Here is a 22,814-nt window from a genome sequence, read left to right as displayed (position 1 = left end):
GGACAGTCTCTTCAATAAATATTGTTAGGATAGCTGTATATACACAGGCAGAAGAATGAATATACCTCACACTTTATACAAAAATCAACTCAAAACAGATTAAAGATGTAAACATAAAACCTGAGACTATAAAACTACTGGAAGGAAACATGGGGAAAGCTCCATGACTTCACTATGGACAATAGTCTTTGGTTATGACCCCAAAAGCACAGGCAACAAAACAAAAAAATAGACAAATGGGATTATATCAAACTAAAAAGCTTCTGTGCAGCAAGGGAAACAATCAACAGAGTAAATAGGCAACTTAAAGAATGGGAGAAAATATGTACAAAGCATACATTTGATAAAAGATTATCCAAAATATGCAAGGAACTCAAATAATTCAATAGCAAGAAAACAAATAATCTAATTATAAAATGGGTAAAGAACCTGAATAGACATTTCTCAAAAGAAGACTTACAAAAGGCCAGCAAGTATATGAAAAAATGTCCAACCTCACTGATCATCAGCGAACTGAAAATTAAAACCTCACATCTAATAGAATAGGGATTATAAACCAGATACCCTGTAATCCCAACAACTCAGGAGGCTGAGGCAGAAGAATCGTTTGAGCCCAAGAGTTTAAGGCTGCAATGAGACATGATCAAGCCACTGCACTCCAGCCTGGATGATAGAGCAAGACCCCAACTCTTAACGAAAAAAGAATGGAGATAATCAAAAATACAAATGATAGGTGTTGACAAAGATATGCGGGCAAGGGAGCCCTTCAACACTGTTGGTGGGAATGTAAATTAGTATAGACATTACAGAAAAAAATCTGGAGGCTCTTCCAAAAATTAAAAATAAAACTACCATATGATCCAGCAATCTCATTACTGGGTATGTATCCAAAGGAAATGAAATCAACATCTCAAAGAGATATATGCACTCCCATGTTCCTTGCAGCATTATTCACACTAGCCAAGATATATAATCAACCTGTGTCCATCAGTGAATGAATGGATAAAGAAAACGGGGCATGTATACACACAATGGAATACTATTCGGTCTTTTAAAATAAGGAAAACTTGTCATTTGCAACAACATAGATGAACCTAGAAGACATTATGTTAAGTGATGTAAGCCAGTCCCAGAAAGACAAATTCTGCATGATCTTGCATATACATGGAATGTAAAAAAGTTGAACTCATAAAGGCAGAAAGTAAAATGATGGTTACTAGGGGATAGGGGTTGGAGGGTTGTGGATATATTGGTCAAAGGATACAAAATTTCACTTAGACAGGGAGAAATAAGTTCAAGAGATCCATTGTACATGGTGGTGACTACAGTAGATAACAATATTTTGTATTCTTGATAAGTGCTATAACAGATTTTGTGTTCTCACCACAAAAAAATGCTAAGCATGTAAAGTAATGCATGTGTTAATTAGCTCAATGTAGCCATTCTACGATGCATACATATTTCAAAACATCATGTTGTACATGATATATATAATTATTCAATTTTTTTAAATAAATTTTTTAAATAATTATAGTGGGACTTGCCACATAATTTCTTGTTTTTACGTTTCCGCAACTGTCTGATTAATCAACACTCTGGCCCTAAAACCCTTCAGAAGAATGAATTTGTTGACTTCATGAGATGAATATATTAAATCACATGAGTTTTATAACTACAGTTATAAAATGAGAGTTTTTTCACAGTTACAATGAGGTCACTTAGGCTCCTGCAATTGACAATGTGAAAGTGTCTCTTGTAAGCTTATTTTTATTAGAAAACAGAAGTGAGAATTATATACCAGGCATGGACTAGCCACCAGACCAGCAGAATGAAACTTTATACATACAATTGCTGTACTCCCCGTCTATCACATTTTCATCTTTCCGAAAGTAACCACTCTCCAAAGTTATCACCCCATATATTTCATTCTACTTTTTTAAATGGTTACACAGTCTGGTTTTAGCTATATAACCAGCAGGGTATATCCTTCAGTAAATTTGTGCATTAGCTCCCCTGAGACCAAGGTACCTCATATCTTAGATATAGATCATAGCAGTTTATAATCAGAACGTGAAGTATATCCTGTGTGAATAAGGGCTCTGAGAGCTGCGCTTGGAAGGCTGGGCTTCTTTATGATTGTCTGCAATTTCTTTATCCTGCTGTGCTATATCTTTATCTTTCTTAAATCCTTACATGAGCAGAGTCTTATGAGTCCTTTCAGTTATCCAACCTAGTGTATACCTTCAATGATATTTTATCTGTGTTCATAGAACCGAATTATATTTATTCATGGTAGATGAGGTATATTGTTTTCATATGCCTTTTGGAAAAAGGATTTAAATTTTTTCTCATCCTTCATACTGAAAACTGTTTAAAAATGTATACAGTTACTATAAAACAACAATAGATAGTACAGGTGCTAACAACAAATTTTCCTCCTTGCCAATTTGTAGTATTCTTTCATTTTTGAAAACCTAAACGAATGTGCCTTCCCTTAATAAAATCTTTGTATTTAAAAATTTGCTTTTGTTGTCTACGGTTGTAAAAATTGATTCTTGTGCAATTGTTCTGGTGAACGTAATTTACATTCACAAATGGATTTCTAGTTTTTAAGATGAAAGCCTGAAAAAACAATTTTGACAATGTGCAGTGAGATCCCCTGGCCATGTCTTAATCTTCTCCCAGCTTGAGTATGGCTCAGGGTATGTTCCTCCTTTGCATCGGGGCCAGTCTGCAATGCCCTCCTCCATCTCTCTGCTGATATAAGTTCTAGTTTCCACGTAAGAATAATCTAAAGTTTCATCTTCTCCATAAAAGTCTTACTGGACTGCCCCAAAGCTTTCCTATAAATTCCTATAGAACACTATACCAGTGTCATTTAGTTGGCACTTAATGTGCATAATATTAGAACTATATTCCATTAGATAAACATGTAGTATTTACAGAAAAATTTTAAGTTCTTGAAGAACAGTTATCTTGGCTGGGCATGGTGGCTCATGCTATAATCCCAATGCTTTGGGAAGCCGAGGTGGGAGACTCATTTGATGCCAGGAGTTTGAGACTAGTCTGGGCAACACAATAAGATCCCACCTCTATATTTAAAAAAGAATAAATATCTTATCCTATATCTCTTGCTTCATATCATTTTATTTTGACAACAATGCCTAAAATCACTTTGTATATATTAAGAGCTTAAATAACATTTATAGATTTGTCTGATAACGAGGAACACAAAGGAGAACATAGTGTTCAAGAGTTTGGGCTCTGCAAAGGAATATAAATCATTCTACCATAAAGATACATGTATGTGTATGCACAGCACAGCACTATTCGCAATGCAAAAACATGGAATTAACCTAAACGCCCATCAGCAGTGAACTGGATAAAGAAAATATGGTACATATACACTATGGAATATTACACAGTCATAAAAAAGAATGAGATCATGTCCTTTGAAGCAACATGGATGGAGCTGGAGTCCATAATTCTAGGCAAATTAACACAAGAACAGAAAACCAAATACCATATGTTCTCACTTATAAGTAGGAGCTAAACATTGAGTACACATGGACACAAAGAAGGGAACAGAAGACAGTGGGGCCTATTTGAGGGCAGAGGGTATGGACTGGAAAACTACTTATTGGGTATTGTGCTGATTACCTGGGTAACAAAACAAGCTGTACACCAAACCCCTATGGCATGCAATTTACTCATGTAAGAAACCTGCATGTGTCCCCCTTGAACCTAAAATAAAAATTGGAAAGAAAAAAAGACCTTGGGTACTGGATCTGGGATTGGTTGCACTGCTTACTATGAACTATTTACTTAACCTCTCTGTCTCTTTTTTCCTCATTCACAAAATAAGGTTAATTATAAAATCTACCTCATTGATTGTTAAAAATATTTATAAAGAATAAATGATCACAAATTTTACCTTTTTTTATATATTTCAATTTTCTATGTGGGAAATATGACAAAAAATAATTCCACAGAAAAATAATAAAAAGTTTTCTAACCAAAAAAAAAAAAAGAATAAATGAGATAATGCAAAGTGGCTTACTACACAGTAAATCACTAAGATCAGTAAGATCAAGTAGGGCATTTCCTCTTGCCCAACAGTTATACTAGCTTCTTCAAAATGAGAAGATGATATTAATATACAAAATAAGAGTGACTACCCAGAATATTTGTTCCTATTCCCCAGGAAAAAATTGGTTACAAAAGTTAATTTTCAAATCCACTATTTAGAATGTCCAAATAAGATCAGCAAGTCTGAAGGGACTGAAACCTGATATAAGAGAGGATGCTGATAATATTCTTTCTATACAATTCTGCTTTTCTTCTATCATAAAACATGTATTGTATCCAATACCTAAATATAAACAATCCCAACAAATCAGTCCACAACAGAGAATTATAATTAGTTAATTCATTAATTTGGTGCTTTTGTACTTCATTATCAAATATATTTTTGGTTTATATTAGATGTGTTTACTTATTAAATCCTCTACTGTCTATGAAGGCATTTTTAAATATTTATATTGCATTTATATTCAATGACTAATGAGCACAAATTAGATTCAAGGCACTGAGTAGGCTATCTGAGACATTTAAGAATGAATACGACATATTAGATTCTCTTAAAAAGCTATATTCTCTTACAGGAGATTAAACACATACACACATATCCATAATACAATGATAGGTAGGATGACTGTCAAGAAAGAACTAAAAGAATTCAAATAAGGAAGAAATCACTTCCAGGTGAAAGAGCAGGGTAAAGTGGCAGTAATGTTTGAAATGACTTCTAATCCTCGGAGAAGTATGGAAAGATAGGAAGAGATTTCACAACTGGGACCCTATCCCAAATAATACATTCAACCATTTAAATTTGGAAATATTGAATTACTGATACCCATGACTAATATATAGGATCTAATTGAAACTAACAAATTATTTTTTGAAAATAGAATAGAAAAAGAGCAATAATCATGATTTCTATTATTCCTTATTATGGGCTTGATAATCCAAAGCCTTTGGCACAAGTTAATAAACACATAGATTGCAAAGATTTATAACAGGTCCTCATTAATAGCAAACTTTTGGGTCAGAATACACATACACACATCCCTGGAATTATTTGCATCTTGTACTTAAAACCTGGGAGAAAATATTCTTATTTCCAACATCATATTCCCCGATCTTCTAGTGCTTTAGAAAATACCGTTCCCACCAAGCAATGAGCCATGCATTGTACAAACCATATTTGGAATGCCATGTCCAATTCTAGACACGTGATAATTTAAGGAGAACATTAACAAATAACCATTCAGACAGATAGGGCAAATAGAACAGTGAGGATTCAGAATTTACAGTTTATAAAAGCTGGATGGAACACAGGAACATACAGATTGATAAAATAAGTTCCTAGAGAACCACAAAGAGATTCTGATAACCACACAATAATAACAAGCGGCTGCAACACCCTACTGACAGTATTAGACAGACTATTGGGGTAGAAAGCTAGCAAAGATATTCAGGGCCGAAACTCAACCCTTGACCAAATGGACCTAACAGATGTCTATAGAACATTCCACCCAAAAACAACAGAATATACATTTTTCTTATCTGCACATGGTACATACTCTAAAATCAACCATATGTTCGACCATAAATCAATTCTCAACAAATTCAAAAATAACAAAAGCATATCAACCACAGTCACAGACCACAGCACAATAAAAATTGAAATCAATACCAAGATCTCTCAAAACCATATAATTATATGAAAATTAAACAACCTGCTTCTGAATGACATTTGGGTAAAAGTAAAATTAAGGCAGAAATCAAATTACTTGAAACTAATGAATACAAAGATAAAACATATAAGAATCTATGGGACACATATCTTTAGCACTACAAACTTTCCTCTTAACACTATGTTAAGAGGAAAGTTTGTAGTGCTAAAGGTCCACATCAAAAAGAAAGATCTCAAATTGACAAGCTAACATGACACCTAAAAGAACTAGAAAAACAAGAGCAAACCAACATCAAAGCCAGTAGAAGAAATAAAATAACCAAAATCAGAGCTGAACTGAATGAAATGGAGATGAGAAAAATCATACGAAAGATCAATGAATCCAAACATTGGTTATTTGAAATAATAAATAAGGTTGATAGGCTGCTAGCTAGACTAATAAAGAAAAAAGAAGATCCAAATAAACACAATCAGAAATGACAACAGGGTATTACCACTGACCCCACAGAAATTTTTTTAGAAAGGGCCCAGAGACTATTAGATGCACACAAACTAGAAAACCTAGTAGAAATGGTTAAATTCCTAGAAACATACAACCTTCCAAGATTGAATTAGGAAGCAACTGAAATCCTAACTAGACCAAAAATGAGTTCCAAAATTGAATCAGTAATAATTTGAACAACAACAACACTACCAACCAGAAAAAGCACTGAACCAGAGAGAGTCACAGCCAAATTCTGTAAGACACATAAATAACTCATACCAATCCTACTGAAACTATTCCCAAAACATTGAGGAGGAGGGATTCCTCCCTAACTCTTATTATGGTGCACCAAAACGTGGAAGAGGCACAAAAAAAGAGAAAACTTCAGGCCAATATCCCTCATGAACATAGATGCAAAAAGTCTTAACAACACACTAGCAAACTGAATGCAGCAGCACATCAAAAAGCTAATCCACCACAGTCAAGCAGGCTTTATTCTTGGGATGTAAGGTTGGTTCATCATACACAAATCAATAAATGTGAATAAATAAAACTAAAAGCAAAATAAAACTAAAAACAAAAACCACATAATCATCTCAATAGATGCAGAAAAGGCTTTTGATAAAATTCAACATTGCTTTATGTTAAAAACCCTCAACAAACTAGGCATTGAAGGAACATACCTCAAAATAATGAGTCATCTATGACAAACCCACAGCCAACATTATACTGAATGGGTAAAAACTAGAAGCCTTCCCTTTAAGAACCGAACAAGACAAGGATGTCTACCCTTACCACTCCTATTCAACATAGTAATGGAAATCCTGGCCAGAGTAGTCAGGCAATTGAAAGAAATAAAGGCATCTAAATTTAAAAAAATAATAAAAGTTAAAAAAACCCATGCTTGTGTTTTACTCTGGAGATAAGTAGAAAATAATTTGTTATTTTTAATTACTGAAGTTTGGACATTTGCAAGTGATTTACTTTTCTATGCCAGAAAAGGGTCAATGTTACCAAGTTATTCGCTCCCTCATTTGCATTTCAGTGTTTTCTTAAATGATCCAAATGTGTAGTTATATATACAGCCAGTTACCTATATTATCTTTTATCTCATGTATGTGTCAGACAGTGACCTCTCTAAGGCTAAAACACCATTATACAAAAGGGCTGAGAGCTGCTGTTCTACAGCTAATGAGTAGAATTAGAAGTAGGCAGATATGAACTCAACCTAAAAAATAACCTTAAGGTTGTTCATCAAGGAAACAATCTTCCTAAAAAGTATTAAGCTGTTCAGTAGTGAAAGTGTCCAAGCCAAATCTACAGGGTTCCCTGACTGGTTCTAATAGGACCACAGAGATGACCTCTTAGACCCCTTTTACCAACAAGAACCCAAGGAATAGAATAGATGAAAATGTCTGGAAAACACATTGTAGTTCATTTGTTCATTCTTTCTTTCTTTCTTTTCTTTTCTTTTTTGAAACAAAGTTTCACACTTGTCTCCCAGGCTGGAGTACAATGGCGTGTTCTCAGCTCACACTCACTGCAACCTCTACCTCCCAGGTTCAAGCAATTCTCCTGTCTCAGCCTCCCAAGTAGCTGGAATTACAAATGCTCACCACCATGCACAGCTAATTTTTTTTATTTTTAGTAGCGATGGGGCTTCACCATGTTGGCCAGGCTGGTCTTGAACTCCTGACCTCAGAAGATCCACCCGCCTGGGCCTCCCACAGTGCTGTGATTACAGGCATGAGTCACCACGGCTCGCCACGTTGCAGTTCTTTAATTCCAAATCAAATATTTGCCAAGGCCAAAAAATTGCAACAATCTTTCCTTTCTCTGAGAAATTTTTCTAGGAACACAATCTCTTCCATAATGGGTATAGTAGAGATAACCCTGAGAACTGTGAGTCCCATCCTCTACATGGAAAATTCTTAGACTCATTTACAGATTCAGGATTTTAGGAAATGCTATCACTCACAACTTATTAGAAGAATGGGAACACAATTTCTCTAAGGAAAACATCATACACAACCAGGATAAATAAGCATTTGAATAAGGGAAAACTCATAGATAATTTGTTTAAAATCTTAATTGTTTTGTCACGCATAGAGAGCTGAATTAAAGACAGGCAATCAAAGGCAGCGATTATAAAGCACTTATCTAGTTGGAGTCATGCTAACAATGGGATCCCCTAGCCATCATGTAGCACTGATATTATTTTGACATTTTTATAAACAATCATCTGTAAGAGGAAGACATCTCCACATTTGAAGAATAAATTTTGCTTTTTCAAGTACTGAACTGTCAAACTGGTTGGGAATAAACTGCCTAAAAATGTCACATGATTGAAGGAGTGGGCAGCAGAAAAGAGGAAGGTGGGCTTCAAGGTGAGTGCCAGGTAATGCTTTTAAGCAAAAATTACCACAAGAATCAACCACTTAATAATGAATGACTCTCAAATCTCTATATCTATTTCTGACCTCCCTTCATGAAGACTAGGCTTTTATAGCCATCTGCCAATTATGTATTTCTGCCTGTGTGACTGGCACACACATCAAACTCAAGATATCCCAATCTGAACTCTTCATCTCCCCTCTCCTCTCACTTCAAATCATCCTTCCATATTCTCTAACACATTTACTGAACCATCAATCATCAATTCCTCAAACCAGAAACATGGGAGTCACCATCCACCAGTCTACCTGTAGCAAAGACTGCCACTGTCCACCAAAATCTATGCTCATATACACCACATATCCCAATCTCGCTTTTGGTTTAGGAGTTGTCTTATGACAAGGTTCTCACACTTTCCCCTTCCTAAGGATGAGAATGGCAATAATCAAATCAATCATAGAAACCATATGTTGAAGGTGGTCTAGGTGAGATCACCTGGAATCCCTAAAAGATGAATCAGATCCATCCACCACCACCATCAGCACTCTAAAGCACATGCCAAACCTAAGAGAGAAATTAACTTTGAAGGTTTGAGCTATTAGATTTTGAGATCTCTTTGTTATGGCTGTTTGGCCTAGCCTAACGAATACATTACCCTTCTCTCCCCATAATCATGAATCATCAAGTTCTGCTTTCTACATGTTTCTCAAGTCCATATTCTTCTGTCTCTCCCTACTGCCATGAACAAAGTTCCTTACCGTTTTGCTATTTCATCACCTCTTTACATATGTCTCTTGCTCCAGGCTTGCTCACTTCTCTGCCATGGAAGATATCTGTTCAGTTTCTAACCAGCCTAAATTTATATACTACATCTTCCTAACAGCCTGTGGAGAGGCTGTCCTAAAGGGAACCACATCTCCTTCATTGATGTAGCAGCCTTGCTGAGTTAAATAAACACCATCCCCTAGCCTCAGTGGAGGTCCTTGATGAAATAAACTATTCAAATAATTCTGTCTCTCTTGGGACACTGATTGTTTCAGCAGCGAACATGTACAATCAGAAATTTGGTTGAGAGCATGAGAGGGGCTCTATATGTTTTTTTCTCTCTCTCCTCTCCCCCGCCAACTGTGGACATGGTCAATTAAGCTTACAGTCCCAGAAGCTGTTGGCAGTCATCTCACAACCAGGAAACAGTAGAGATAACACATGAAATACAAAGTTGAAGGAAAGGGTGTGTTATTGGTGACATCATTGAGCTGTTTGGTCAAACCTAACTTTCTACCTCTAGGTGTCCCACTCCTATATGTCAATAAATTCCCTTCTTATTTAATCCAATTTGAGTTTGATTTTCTATTACTTACAATGCAAAGGGTACTAATTGAAACACTCCTCATTCCAGTTTTAGTTCATCCTCCACATAACCCACCAAAACAATGTCTTTAAAATGAAAAATTGATCAAATAACTCCCCATTTAAGATCACCCAAACCTTCCAACATATTGGGCCCTTCATCCTATCTACCTCTCTGAATTCATGATGTGGTCTTCCTACCTGCATAATTCACACACAGAAATAGTAAGAAACTTTTTGTTCAAAGAACACTAAACTGTTAGCATACACCACACTACCCTCTCAGGACTGGTTTCCCTAAGACCCAGTAATTTCCTCCTCCTAGAAGGATGCAGTAGCTCTTGGAATTACAGACATCCTTACTCATGTTAAAAGACAGATAGAGACACATTATTAGGAGACATTCATTGCAGTATCATGTGCATTAGTAAAAAGTTGGCAACTCGAATGTATGTCCATGAGAGAAGAAATAAATTAATTATGACACACTTTATAGAATTATAAAACAATAAAATAAATTACATATATCAACATGGAGAAATCTCAAACACATGATGTTGAGGAAAATTGTCAAAGAAGAACTCACACAGTGTCACTGAAACATGCAAAACAATAATGTTTATTACACATGTAAAAATATGCTTGAAAATGATATTTCTGGGGAAAGAGAGAGGTAAATGATATTGGGGAGGAGTACACAAGCAGCTTCAAATCTATGTATAGTATTCCACTTCTAAAATAGGATGTAAAAGAAATGTCGCAAAAAGGATAAAGTACAGCACAGTGGGTGGTGGCGTACAAGAACGTTTGTTCTAATACTGTTTAAAATTTGTGCTTGCTTGAAATATTTTCTAATAAAATATATTTGTATCTAGTATACAAAATATACTTAAAAGCTTTCTTGTCTTCCTTTCTAACCTGATTACCTGCATTAAAGCTGACTCCATAGCAACTGGCCTATGACTAGGATAATGATGAAGATCTGGTCTCTAAAATTCAAGCTAAGGAAGGTTCACGAAAAGCAATTGAAATAGCACACTGTGTTGGTGGGATAGTTAGGAAACAGTTTCTCGTAAGCCGCTGGTAAGACTACAAATTTATATACTCTATGTGAGAATACCTTAACAATGACTATTAAAGAAAAGGAGAAAGGAAAGGTGAAAGAGCCCGAGTCAGGTTTTCAGGGTTTTTTACTAATGCTTCTTGAGGAACTGTTTTTGATGATCTCAAGCTATTCATAAAGGTTTCTGGACAACTCCAATGCATAATTTACTAATCCATATGGCAGGAGGCAAGACAATTTTATTTCTTTATTCAAAGTTTTCCTTCACATTTCTTATGACAGGAAATCTCCTTAACCATATGGTTTACCTATAAAAACTCTAACGCTTCTATTTCTACTTACATCGCAGCGAAAGAGTAGCTAGGTTGCTGGAAGGGAATTTTTCATAAAATTAAATCTGGCTCACCATGTCTAAATCAAATAACTTCAAAAGGACTAAAAGAGGTTAAAAAAACCACACAAGTAGAAATTGTACACTTTGTTGCCAAAAGCAACTAGAGGATAGAATATAGAAAAACAGAGAGACAGAAGACATTTAGGTGCATATAGGCAAGTTTACACTAACCACTATCATCTTTGTTTCTGATTACTGAGTGTAAAGAATCACATATAGACATGAAATAAGTCTCTCTACAATTTTTAAGTTTGTAATTGCAAATTTTCCTAAACACAAATGTCATATTTAGTATGGTAATTTAATTATATCAATCACTAATGTTGAATAATCATATCATAAATTAAGAACATACTGAGATTATGAGCATTTATTGTGTAGGCGTCAAAACTAGCTTAATTATAATCTTATCATGCCTTTCAATCATAGTTTCAATTAAGGAATAAAGGATATTTTAAGGAAATTCAGAGAAGAAACAAATTTAAGTTCCTGAAGGGAGATAAGATACTAAATATTCCATGATGTGAAGAGATGGAGAAAGCAGCAAATATTTTTCTTAACACTGATTAAAGGTACTACGTATTATAATTTTCAATTTTGTTAAATATCATTAACCTCTAGATTAAATGGAAATGTAAATATAATGTTTGTTCTGATTCATAAAATAATCTATTCAAGTACACTGGCATGCCACAATCAGATTTGCAATTATTTATTAACTGCTGTACTGCCCATAGTCTACAATACAAATAACCAGGAGTCATACAATGTATTTTTCAATAAAAGTCATTAACTGCTTGTCAGTAAACTGTCAAGCCAAAGCCCTCCAGGAATGCCAAGGGAGAGAGGTCATGGAAATCAAAACAAATGTGGGTATGAGAACGGTTCATTTACCACAACCCATAATTTATACTAGAAACTTTCAAGCTATTCTGGTAGATGCATTTCGAAAATATTTGTTAAGCACCCGCCTTCTGCTAGGGACTGGAAATGCACAAAATACAAAATTCTCCCGCTCCATCTAAGATATGCAATCAGTTGCCACATTTTATAAATTCTGTTTCACTGCATGCTTGTGTCTTCCTCGTCTTCTCTCATCACCTCCTCTCCCTTCAGTTTGCCACTGCTTTGGTTCAGGGCCTTATCACATGCTCACATTTGAGCAAAATAACATATATACATATAGAATATTCACTATAGCATTGTTGGTTACGGCAAAAAACTGAAAGTCTAAATATCTAAATATCCATTAATAAGGAGCAGATTAATAAATTATAGTCCAATATGGAATTCTATGAAGCTGTTAAGAAGAACTAGGCAACATTCTCTGTATTGATATAAAATGACCTCCAAGATATGTGAAGACAGCAAGATGCAAAATGTGCTTGAGGAATGCTACATAGGGAAAGAATAATTTCCTTTCTTCACCCATCGTTAGGTTTATGGCTGCGGCCCCTATAACAAAAGACAGATTAACAAAAGAAAATCATACAAAGTTACTTAAGACTTTTGTGATATGGGAGCCTTCATAAGGAATGAAGACCCAAAGAAACAGGTAAGCTTGTGTATTTTTATGCTTAGGTTTGATGAAGAGTTGACAGTTTTGGAGAAGTATGATTGGAGGACAAAAGGCTATGATCTAACGGCAATAAACTGGAGAGAACCTACAAAGGCCTGTTTGTTCAGATTCTTCTTTGTGTTCCTGTGTTACTTTTCTCAGAGATAAGGATGTTACTTTTCTTCAGGTATAGGAAAAGCACCTCTCAAATGAGCTGCTTCAGGGCAGAAAGGTAGGAGGTCAGAGAGTGACGTTCCTAGGTTTGATGACCTACTTCAGGGTAGAAAGGTGGGGGAAAGGTGAGAGCGACCTTTCTGTTTCTGCTGTTTTCTCAAATGCCAGGATGCCATATTATGAGACGGCATATCCTAAACCCCATAAACTACAATTTGATTTTAAGATGATAATATATATTTGAATGCATACATATATGAATACATACACATGATATATATTTACATTTATATATAAACATACAAATACATACACATTATGCACAGACTCAAAATACATAAGAATCTGATAACTATTTTTTCCTCCAAGGGAAGAGAACTGGATGACTGGGAGACAGGAAGGGAAGGACACTTACATTTTACTTTAAACCTTTTGTTCTTTTTTGAAGCTTGTGCCATGTGTCTGCCTATTGAAAAACTACATAAAGATAATACATTTAAAATAACTACTTTAAAAGTGTATCTCACATCAGGACTATCACTGTAGTAGTCTCCTAACTGTTCGCTCTTCTATTTTATTTTTTCTATTGAGGTGAAATCTACATGACACAAAATTATCCATTTTAAAGTATACAATTCAGTGGCTTTTAGTATACTCACAATGCTCTGAAAGTATCACAATTATCTAGTTCCAGAACATTTTCATCACTCCTAAAGAAATCCTGTACTCATTAAGCAGTTACTCCTCATTATCCCCAGGCCCCGACAACCAACTAATCTGCTTTCTGTCTCCATGAAATTGCCTATGCAGGATATTTCATATACTTGGAATCATGCAAAATGTGACCTTTTGTTTGCTCCCTCAGTCCATCCTTCATTCTACTTCTAAGTTAAGTGCCCCTCTCACACGTGGCCATAGCACCTTATCCTTGTACTCACCTTTCATACTGTATTCTAATAGCCATTTTGATTGAATACTTTATAGAGTTTAGACTTAAGAGGGTAGGCCCATGCCCATCTTGTTCCCCCATTATATCAATAAACATATGATGTTCAATGAATGTTGCTAAAACACAATCTGATCATATTTCCTCAATTATTTAACTGGTTTATTAAATAAACTAGAGTTAGTAGAATGAAAGCAGAAAGGGCTTTTCTCCCACCATTATTTTCAGATTTGCTTTGTTGGGTCAATATCCTAGATCTCAGCTTTTTTGAGGGGCAGAAAAAGTCCAGTCTAAACCAAGAAACAAACATTATTAGGGAGTTTAACACAGGATAGAGGCAAAAGGCATCCCTAAATGACTGCAAAGGGCAGTCATGAGATGTAGACTGTGGGCCTGCCAAGCAATCCATCCAGCCTGAGGCAGGAAGATGGGATTTCAGAAAGGATAGTGCAACAGAAAAAAAAAATACAACTGGTAGATTTTCTCATTTACTATATTGATTATGTACAAAATTTGGAAGCAGAATTACTGAAAGGTACATAGAAAACTAAACAACATCAGGAAGAGTAAAAAGCTCCCCACTGGGGTCAGTTGGGGGGAAATAGGGGAGGGACGGTGGGGGGCGGGGAGCTGGGGAGAGATAGCAAGGGGAGAGATGCCAGATGTAGGTGATAGGGAGGAAGGCAGCAAATCACACTGCCACGTGTGTACCTATGCAACAATCTTGCATGTTCTTCACATGTACCCCAAAACCTAAAATGCAATAAAATAAATAAATGGGGAAAAAAAGTAGTACAGGGAAATATCATTTGCTTAGTTGCAAATCTGCCTGTTTACTAGGCATAATAATGTAAACATGAAATACTGATTTAATAAAAATAAATCACAATATAATTATATTGGGAAGATGGACAGGAGCACATGTGTATATTGGGAAGAGAAGAGGCAAGGGAGTAATGAAAGATATTTAAATCCTCATTTACCATAAAACAAAGTTAACAGAGAAATCTTAAAGTTGAAAAATCAAGATATAACAGGAATTTTGAAGTAAATACCAGAAGAAACAGCTAAAAGTGTTGAGTTAAACATGACTGCCTCCAAAAAGTAGAAATTAAAAGACATAATGGGGTAGAGATAGGGACATGTGTTTTTGGTCTTAAGTGTGATCCTGCTGTTTAAATCATTGCTATTTGATTAAGCACATTACTTTCATAAAGTCCAATCTAATCTAAATCAAAACATCCAATTCCCATTCAATTTGAAGCTTCTCCCTTATCCCAGCTCAATCCTGAATCTGGCTTGGAAACTCATAGAGGGTATGTGTCCAGACTGGCAATGAAGTCAAGTGGATGAGTCCAGAATGGATTGTGCTCTCTGAGGGCTGTCCTCTCCCATCTGTCATTACAACTCTTACTCCTTTTCTTCACTTATTCTAAGTTTCAGCCTAACATACATCTTTCATTAGCTAGAACAGGGTCCCCAACTCTCCCCATCCCCCCACTGCTGCCCCCACCTCACAGTTGGAGGTGAGCAGCAAGCGAGTCAGCGAAGCTTCATCTGTATTTACAGCCACTCCCCATCCCTCACATTACTGCCTCAGCTCTGCCTCCTGTCAGATCAGCAGCAGCACTGGATTCTTATAGGAGCGTGAACCTATTGTGATTTGCACACATGAGGAATCTAAGCTGCATGCTCCTTATGAGAATCTAACGCCTGTTGATCTTTTACTGTCTTCCATAATCCCCAAATGGAACTGACTAGCTGCAGAAAAACAAGCTCAGGTCTCCCACCAATTTTACATCATGGTGAGTTGTGTAATTATTTCATTACATATTACAATGTAATAATAATAGAAATAAAGTACACAATAAATATAATGTGCTTGAATCATCCCAAAACCATTCCCACCCCCATCCATGGAAAAACTCATCTATGAAACTGATCCCCGGTGCCAAAAAGGTTGGAGACTGCTGAGCTAGAATAAATGCTTTCTCTAGCTTCTGGCCTGTGTATGCCCTAGGCTGGAAAAACTCTCTTCCCCACCTCCTTTGCCCAACATGTTTTAATCACACTTCATTTGGGGTCTTAGCTCAGAAAGTAGCGGCTTCCTCCAGGAAAACTTTCCTAACTTCCAAGTCCTAGTAGTGACCCACATAAGCTACCTCATACTTCCCTTAGCACAACACTGATAATGGTATATAGTAAGAGCTTAACTGACTATCTCTCTACTAGACTGTAAGCTCCATGAAAGCAAAACTCTGTATTTTACTCAATAAATACGTGTTGAATGAATAAATTATCATGACATTCTCTCTGCAGACAAAATTCTTTAGGAAGACCAATTGTAATTAAAAGTCTGTTTAGTAAATATAGCATCCAAGTTAGGGGAGGTAGGTTAGGACTTGCCCAGGACAGTCCTATTTGTATTTATACCCTGAATTAATTATCAACAGCACTGCCCTTTCTATAATGATGCTCTAATTTGGATGATAAATTGCATATTCATCCCATGTGATGAATCAACGTTATAGGGCTGGAATATGCCTACTTTTTAGTAACTAAGCCAGGCCAACTTCTCCTCAGGATCATGCCAGAGACGCATGGTCATCAACTTCCTCTGTTTTCTATGCTGAGTGATGGACTAGCCCTCCTCACTCCCTACCCTACCCACAAGGATCCATGTTTTTGTTACATGGACTAATGTCTAGCTTTAGTTGAAAGGCAACACTCCATCTATTTAGGGTGATTCTGCATAACTGCCAGGATCTATTTATTGTTTCTTTTATAATTAAACTCTTCAGGCCATCTTAATTCCCTGGAGAAGAGGCAGCAGTCAGTAGTAGATAATGTTACTCCCTAGTTTTACCTACAGAAACCTTGCTAGCCATACATGCTTCATAACTCAATCACAATGGAATAGTACCTATGTCTGCTACAATTAATCTGTGAAAAGGAAGATGACAGGAGCTTTCAAATTCAACAGACAGGAAAAAGATATTTGTTTTGGTGTGAAGAACCTCACACACTGAATGACAACATTTAAACTTCTATCAGGAAAATTCAAAATTCGAAAAAAGAGAAAGAGGGAATCCCAATCTATTGCTCCTTTAAAATTGCACCTGAGCCAGAGAAGGATCCAAGATGGCAGAATAGGAAAAGCTCTGGAGTGTAGTTCCCAGCTAAAACAATGCAGAGTGTGAGTGATCACCACAATTCCAAGTGAGTTATTACTGCCCATAGACCAGGAGATTCCCGGGCTGAAAAGCACCACGAGTCTCCAGCATGGCTGTTTCAGCCAGTGCAGCGGATCTCTGCACAACAACTCACAAATCTGGGAGGCCACTTCAACTGGTGCCTGGAATGCCTGGGAGATAGGGCCACCCATTCAGCTGAAAAAAACGGGGCTGAAACAAGGAGCTGGGTGATCTGGCTTGGTGGGTCCCACCCCCACAAAGACCAGCAATCTGAAACGCTCTGGATTGAGAGTTTCACAGCAAGTGCAGCTGGACCCAGGACAGTCCAGCTCTGTGAGGGAAAGGGCATCTGCCATTACTGAGGCAGTCCATCATTACCGAGGCAGTCTGCCATTACCAAGGCAGTCCACCATCACTGAGGTAGTCCACCATTACTGAGGCAGACTGCTATTATTATACCTCTGAAAACAAAATCCCAAGGAAGTTCACACAGCATCTGGGCAGAGCCCACGGCAGCTCAGCAAAGCCTCTGCTGGCAGACTGTGACTAGGCTATCTCCTTGCTGGGCAGGGCATCTCTGAAAAAAGGCAGCAGCACATCAAGAACTTATAAATAAAGCCCCACCTTCCCAGGACAGAACACCTGGGAAAAAGGCAGTTATGAGTTCCACTGCAGCAGACTTAAATGTACCTTTCCAGCCGATCTGAATGGAACAATGGAGCTCCCAGCACAGCACTTGAGCTCCTATAAGGGATAGACTGTCTCCTCAAGCAGCTCCCCAACCCCTGTATATCCAAACACACACTTCACAGAGGCGAGCTCAGGTGGACATCTGGTGGGTGCCCTTCTGGGACAAAGATAACAGAAGAAACAGGCAGCAACCTTTACTGTTCTGCAGCCACTGTAGGTGATCCCCAGGGAGCAGGGTCTGGAGGGGACCTCCAGCAGTCCTACAGCAGAGGGGCCTGACTGCTAGAAGGAAAACTAGGAAACAGAAAGAAATAGCTTCAACATCAACAAAAAGGACATCCACTCAGAGACCCCATCCAAAAGTCACCAACTACAAAGACCACAGGTAAATAAATTCACAAACAAACCAGCATAAAAAGGATGAAAACTCCCAAAACGAAAATGCCTCTCCACCTTCAAGGATTTACAACTCCTCACCAGCAAGAGAACAAAGCTGGATAGAGAATGAATCTAATAAACTGACAGAAACGGGCTTCAGAAGGTGGGTAATAACAAACTTCTCTGAGCTAAAAGAACATGTTCTAACCCAATGCAAAAAACTAAGAACCTTGAAAAAATGTTTGACAAAATGCTAATGAGAATAAACACCTTAGAGAAGAATATATATGACTTGATGGAGCTGAAAAGCACAACACGAGAACTTAACAAAGCATACACAAGTTTCAATAGCTGAATTGACCAAGCAGAAGAAAGGATTTCAGAGATTGAAGATGAACTCAATGAAATAAAATGAGAAGGCAAGATCAGAGAAAGAAGACTGAAAAGAAATGAACAAAGACACGAAGAAACATGGGATTATGTGAAAAGACCTAATCTACATTTGATAGGTGTCTTGAATGCGACAGAGAGAATGAATCCAAGCTGGAAAATACTCTTCAGGATATTATCCAGGAGAACTTCCCCAACCTAGCAAGGTAGGCCAAAATTCAAGTACAGGAAATACAGAGAACACCACAAAGATATTCCTCAAGAAGAGCAACACCAAGACACATAATCGTCACATTTACCAGGGTTGAAATGTAGAAAAAAATGCTAAGGGCAGCCAGAGAGAAAGATCGGGTTACCCACAAAGGGAAGCCCGTCATACTCACAGCGGATCTCTCAGCAGAAACCCTACAAGCCAGAAGAGAGTGGGGGCCAATATTCAACATCCTTAAAGAAAAGAACTTTCAACCTAGAATTTCATATCCAGCCGAACTGAGCTTCATAAATGAAGGAGAAATAAAATACGTTAAGAACAAGCAATTGCTGAGAGATTTCATCACCACCAGGCCTGCCTTACACAAGCACCTGAAAGAAGCACTAAACATACAAAGGAACAACCAGTACCAGCCACTCCAAAAACGTACCAAATGGTAAAGACCATCGACACAATGAAGAAACTGTATCAACTAACAGGCAAAACACCAGCAAGCATCAAAATCGCAGGATCAAATTCACACAGAACAATATAAACCTTAAATGCAAATGGGCTAAATGCCCCAATCAAAAGACACAGAATGGCAAATTGGATACAAAGACAAAACCCATCTATGTGCTATATCCAGGAAACCCATCTCACGTGCAAGGACACAGACAGGCTCAAAATAAGGGGATGGAGGAAGATTTATTAAGCAAATGCAGAGCAAAAAAAAGTGGGAGTTGCAATCTTACTCTCTGATAAAATGGTCTTTAAACCAACAAAGATCAAAAGAGACAAAGAAGGGCATTATATAATGGTAAAAGGATCAATGCAACAAGAAGAGCTAACGATCCTAAATATATACGCACCCAATATAAGAGCACCCAGATACATAAGGCAAGTTCTTAATGACTTATAAAGAGACTTAGACTCCCACACAATAATAGTGGGAGATGTTAACACCCCATTGTCAATATTAGATCAACAAGGCAGAAAATTAACAAGGATATCCAGGACTTGAACTCAGACCTGGAACAAGCAAACCTAACAGACATTTACAGAACTCTCCACCCCAAATCCACAGAATATACATTCTTCTCAGCACCACATCACACCTACTCTAAAATTGACCACATAATTGGAAGCAATTAACTCCTCAGCAAATGAAAAAGAATGGAAATCATAACAAACAGTCTCTCAGACCACAGTGCAATCAAGTTAGAACTCAGAATTCAGAAACTAACTCAGAACCGCACAGCCTTATGGAAACTGAACAACTTGCTCTTGAATGTTGACTGGATAAACAATGAAATGAAGGCAGAAATAAAGACATTCTTTGAAACCAAAGAGAATGAAGGCACAACATACCACAATCTCTGGGAAACATTTAAAGCAGTCTCTAGAGGAAAATATATAGCAATGAGTGCCCACATGAGAAGAAGGGAGAGATCTAAAATTGACACCTTATCATCAAAATTGAAAGAGCTAGAGGAGCAAGATCAAAAAAACTCAAAACCTAGCAGAAGACAGGAAATAACTAAGATCAGAGCACAATTGAAGGAGATAGAGACATAAAAAACCCTTCAAAAAATCAATAAATCCAGGAGCCACTTTTTCAAAAAGATCAAAAAAATAGACATACCACTAGCCAGATTAATAAAAAAGAAAAGAGAGAATAACCAAATTGATGCAATAAAAAATGATAAGGGGATATCACCACAGATTCCACAGAAATTCAAACCATCATCAGACATTATTACAAACAACTCTATGCAGATAAACTAGTAAACCTGGAAGATATGGATAAATTCCTGGACACTTGCCTCCTCCCAAGCCTAAACCAGGAAGAAGTCGAAACCCTGAATAGACCAATAACAAGGTCTGAAGCTGAGGCAGCAATTAACAGCCTACCACCCAAAAAAGCCCAAGTCCAGACGGGTTCACAGCCGAATTCTACCAGACATACAAAGAGGAGCTGGAACCATTCCTTCTGAAACTATTCCAAACAATCCAAAAACAGGGAATCCTTCCCAAATCATTTTATGAGACCAACATCATCCTCATACCAAAACCCGGGAGAGACTCAACAAGAAAAGAAAACTTCAGGTCAATATCCATGATGAACATAGATGCAAAAATCTTCAATAAAATACTGGCAAGATGATTGCAACAGCACATCAAAAAGCTTATCCACCATGATCAAGTAGGATTCATCCCAGGGATGCAAGGCTAGTTCAACATACGCAAGTCCATAAACGTAATTCACCACATAAACAGAACCAAAGACAAAACCACATGATTATCTCAATTGATGCAGAGAAGGCCTTTGACAAAATTCAACAGACCTTTATGCTAAAAACCCTTAATAAACTAGGTATTTTCAGAACATATCTCAAAATGATAAAAGTTATTTATTACAAACCAACAGCCAATATCATACTGAATGGGCAAAAACTGGAAGCATTCCCTTGGAAATCTGGCACTAGACAAGGATGCCCTCTCTCACCACTCCTATTTAATATAGTACTGGAAGTACTAGCCAGAGTAATCAGGCAAGAAAAAGAAATAAAGGGTATTCAAATAGGAAAGGAGGAAGTCAAATTGTCTCTATTTGCAGACGACATGATTGTATATCTAGAAGACCCCATCGTCTCAGCCCAAAGTCTCCTGAAACTGATAAGGAGCTTCAGTAAAGTCTCAGGATACAAAATCAATGTGCAACAATCACAAGCATTCTTATACACCAATAACAGACTTAAAGAGAGCCAAATCAAGAACAAACTGCCATTCACAGTTGCCACAAAGAGAATAAAATACCTAGGAATACAACTAACAAGGAACGTAAAAGACCTCTTCAAGGAGAACTACAAACCACTGCTCAAAGAAATAAGAGAGGACACAAACAGATGGAGAAACATTCCATGTTCATGGTTATGAAGAATCAATATCGTGAAAATGGCCATACTGCCCAAAGTAATTTACAGATTCAATGCTATCCACATCAAGCTACCAATGACCCTCTTCACAGAACTGGAAAAAAACCTTAAACTTCATATGGAACCAAAAGAGAGCCCACATTGCCAAGTCAATTCTAAGCAAAAAGAACAAAGCAGGAGGCACCACACTACTGGACTTCAAACTATACTACAAGGCTACAGTAATCAAAACAGCATGGTACTGGTACCAAAACAGAGATATAGACCAATGGAACAGAACAGAGGTCTCGGAGGCAACACAGCATATCTACAAACATCTGATCTTTGACAAACCTGACTAAAACAAGCAATGGGGAAAGGATTCCCTGTTTAATAAATGGTGTTAGGAAAACTGGCTAGCCATGTGCAGAAAGCAGAAACTGGACCCATCCCTGACGCCTTACACTAAAATTAACTCCAGATGGATTAAAGACTTAAACATAAGACTTAACACCATAAAAACCCTAGAAGAAAATCTAGGCAAAACCATTCAGGACATAGGCATAGGCAAGGACTTCATGACCAAAACACCAAAAGCATTGGCAACGAAAGCCAAAATAGACAAATGGGACCTAATCAAACTCCACAGCTTCTGCATGGCAAAAGAAACAGTCAGAGTGAATCGACAACCAACAGAATGGGAAAAAATTTTTGCAGTTTACCCATCTGACAAAGGGCTGATATCCAGAATTTACAAAGAACTAAAACAGATATACAAGAAAAAAACAAGCCCATTCAAAAGTGGGCAAAGGATATGAAAAGATACTTTACAAAAGAAGACATACTTGAGGCCAATAAACATATGAAAAAATGCTCATCATCACTGGTCATCAGAGAAATGCAAATCAAAACTACATTGAGATACCATCTCAC

The sequence above is a fragment of the Sapajus apella genome, unplaced genomic scaffold (assembly GCF_009761245.1).
Source record: "Sapajus apella isolate SASKATOON/1434 unplaced genomic scaffold, GSC_monkey_1.0 scaffold17, whole genome shotgun sequence".
Lineage (NCBI taxonomy): Eukaryota > Metazoa > Chordata > Mammalia > Primates > Cebidae > Sapajus > Sapajus apella.
The sequence above is the reverse complement of the archived record's forward strand: the minus strand, read 5'-3'. Positions refer to the sequence as shown.